Genomic DNA, 3,487 nt, shown 5'->3' with positions numbered 1-3,487 from the left:
CCTCCCTTATACCTTAATCAGTTATTATCAACATAGCATACTCACCACCAATCTTACATTGTCCAACACCAGAGTCTATTATGCTTTATTTTGGAATTTTAAAAGAATTGGTCAATTTACTATTTACCTGAAAGTTCTTAAATGTTTGAAATTCATTAACTCATCTTTCAAAGAACAAGGGAATCTGAGACCTAAAAGGTTTCTGAGGAATTTCCACGATGAATTTAAAAAAGATTTAAATTTATTATTACCCGTAAAAGTGGGAATAATTATTGTATCATCTTAATCAGTGGTTAGAGGACTAAATTTTAGGCACTACAACAGCCTGGCATCTAAAAATTGCACAGGAAATGTTATCTGTTGGTTTTACTATTATTAATCAAAGTTTAGAATTTTTAGATTCTGTAAGTTAGAAAGATGTCAGTGTATACACTGTTGGCACATGAAAGAGCAACTCCAACAGTGAGCTACCCTTACTCATATATAGCAAAAATAAAATGTCATCACTTGGAACATATTTTTATTTGCTTGCACTCAAATTCATTTTGAATGAGTAGATGAGACACTGTGTCACCCACAGTAGATAGAACAGTGAACCCAGCATCCTGTGCCTTCATTCCCATAAGCTTATCCACAATATCTAGCTAAGTTCATTGATGAAGGTAGCTACATCAACAACAGAGTTTCAGTGCAGACAAAATAGCCTTCTCTTGGAAGATGCTGTCTAGGATGTTTATACTAGAGAGAAGGCAAAGCCTGGCTGGAAAGTTTCAAACAACAGGCTGACTCTATTATTAGGAGCTAAAGCAGCTGGCGACTTTATGTTCAAGCCATGTTCATTTTTGCTTTGAAAATCCCAGGACCTTCAAGAATGATGCTGTTAAATCTAGTCTGCCAGTGTTGGAACAATCAAGCCTGGGTGACAGCAAATCTATTTACAGCATAGTTTACTAAATATTTTAACCCCCACTACTGAGATTTATTGCTTCGGGGAAAAAAAAAAGGTCCCTTTCAAAATATTGCTGCTTATTGATCATGTAGTCACCCAAAAACTTGATGATGTATACTAGGTTAGTGCCATTTTTATGCCTGCTAACATGACATTCATTCTGCAGTCCTGAATCAAGGAGTCATTTTGACTTTCAAGTCTTATGACTTGAGAAATACATTTCATAATGCTATAGCTATCATAGATAGTGATTCCTCTGATAAATGGGACAAAATAAATTGAAAGCCTTAGGAAGAGGATTTATCATTCTAAATGCCACTAAAAAAATTCATGATTCATAGAAAGAGGTCAAAATACCAACATTAATAGGAATTTGGAAGAAGTTGATTCTAATCCTCAGCAATGTTTAAGGAGTGCAAGACTTCAGTGGAGGAAGTGACTAGAGATGCGGTAGAAATAATAAGAGAACTAGAATTAGAAATGGGGCTGAACACGGGTCTCTTATGATAAAGCTTTTATGGACAATGAGTCCCTTTGTGGATAAGCAAGGAAAGTATTTTCTTGAGATAGATCCTACTTCTGGTGAATATGCTGGGAGTGTTGTTTAAATGACAATGGGGATGGACAATATTACATAAACTTAGCTCATCAATCAGTGGCAGGGTTGGAGAGGATTCACTCTTAATTTTGAAAAAAGTTCTGTTGTGGGCAAAATGCTATCAGACAGCATCACCCACTACAGAGAAACATCTTGTGAAAACAACAGTCAAACTTCATTTTGTCTTACTTTCAGAAATTGCTGAACCACTCCAACTTTCAGCAAACCACACTAATAGTCAGTAGTCATCAACACCTAGGCAAGCTGCCCCCCTCCCAGCAAAAAGATGACAACTCCCTGAAAGTTCAGATAATGGTTAGCAATTCTTAGCAATAAAATGTTTTTCAATTAAAGTATGCACAATGTATATTTTACATGTAAAAGTTACAGTATAGTATACACATAAATTTTTTATGCAGTGGGAACCAAAAAAAAAAAAAAATCATGTGATTCATGTTTTTGAGTTACTCCCTCTGTTGCAGTTATCTGAAACAAAACCACAGTATCTCTGTAGGGTGCCTGTTTTGAGCCAGTCCCTTAATCCCCTTGCATCTCTTGCAATTTTGCTGTTGATGTTCTTTGTTTTCCTGTCTAGTTTACGGGTGTTTACTAATGCTCCATTTTCCTATGGCTACTCATATTTAAAAAACAAGTTGTTTTCACTGTAGAAGTTAAGTAAGTTTGTTTGTTTGTGTTTTTTGTTTTTTAATAGTATATATAAACAGTGTCCTATATCTTTAGGTGGTTTTAAATTTTTAAGGACTGCACAGTCTTCAACTGAACTACCTTTTCATGCCATTACTCACTTGTTAGAAATGGAGATCCGTTATTTGCAGTTAGAAATAGTGTTAGATCAGCGAAATGACAGAACCTAAGCTTCTCAAGTGGTAATCACACCTCTTGTGTTTTTCTTACATAGCCCTTCCTGTTGCAAGCTAGAATCAGGAAACGCAGAAAGGACTGAGAGCTGGTCTTGTAGAAAAGAAAAAATACCTAAGTAAAACAGGGCAGGAGCTGCATTTGTTGATTGGACTATGGGACACTTTTGTTTGTGTTCAGACAACCGATGAGGGGAAGAGCTACCTTCACTATATGTGTTTTATCAAGGGCTGACCTAAATGGTTTCCAAGGGCTAAGTTGAGAAGGGAAATTAAGAGAGACTGGAAGTACAACTTTGTCACCACCTTCCTACATCTTTTCCTCCTAAGCAGGCCCTTTTCTCTCCTCACGACCTCTTCACACTGCCCAATACACCCCATTCCTCCCAAATATGCCAGATATTCACCACAGATATTCATCATGAGTAACAGATACTCATGTGATAGACTTCTCAATCACATAGTTAACTCTTTATTATCAGTGATCTAACTCAGATCTTAAAGTTGCCACAATTGACACAGCCTTGCCTCCAAGATAGAAAATTCTACATTCAAGCATAAGATTTAACAAGCCCATTATGATATGAAGATACTCTAAGCTAAGTGTATATTTTGTTCTAAACAGTCTTAACTTTAAAAATATACTTTTTTTTTTCGTCTGCTAAACATCCTTCTCAGTTGGGTCTGTCTATGCTTTTCCCTCCCACCTCCACTCCATCATCAAAATCAGGACACAGGCGAAAAGCAAAATTTCATACTTCCCTACTGGTATGTGTGATGGAGTTTATTTGCATGTGGGTTCCTTTGTTGATGTAATGACTGCCGTGGCAGTAGACAGCCCATGGTCTATGTTTTTTTCTGTCACTTCACAGTCCATAACTGAAATGAGTGAGCTTGTACAAGTTCTCTTTTTTGGAGGTCACTCCAAATTTAAAGTTCTCTATCTTTGGGACATTATATTGAAATGTTCCAGAGGGCTAGCTCTTTCTAACATGGTTTGTTTTGTAAACAGTTTACAGACTGAAAATTAAGTCTTCTGCTTTTTTTTTAAGATTTTTTTTT

The sequence above is a fragment of the Condylura cristata genome, unplaced genomic scaffold, assembly GCF_000260355.1.
Source record: "Condylura cristata isolate star-nosed mole 26May11 unplaced genomic scaffold, ConCri1.0 scaffold00003, whole genome shotgun sequence".
NCBI lineage: Eukaryota > Metazoa > Chordata > Mammalia > Eulipotyphla > Talpidae > Condylura > Condylura cristata.
Note: the sequence above shows the minus strand (reverse complement) of the source record.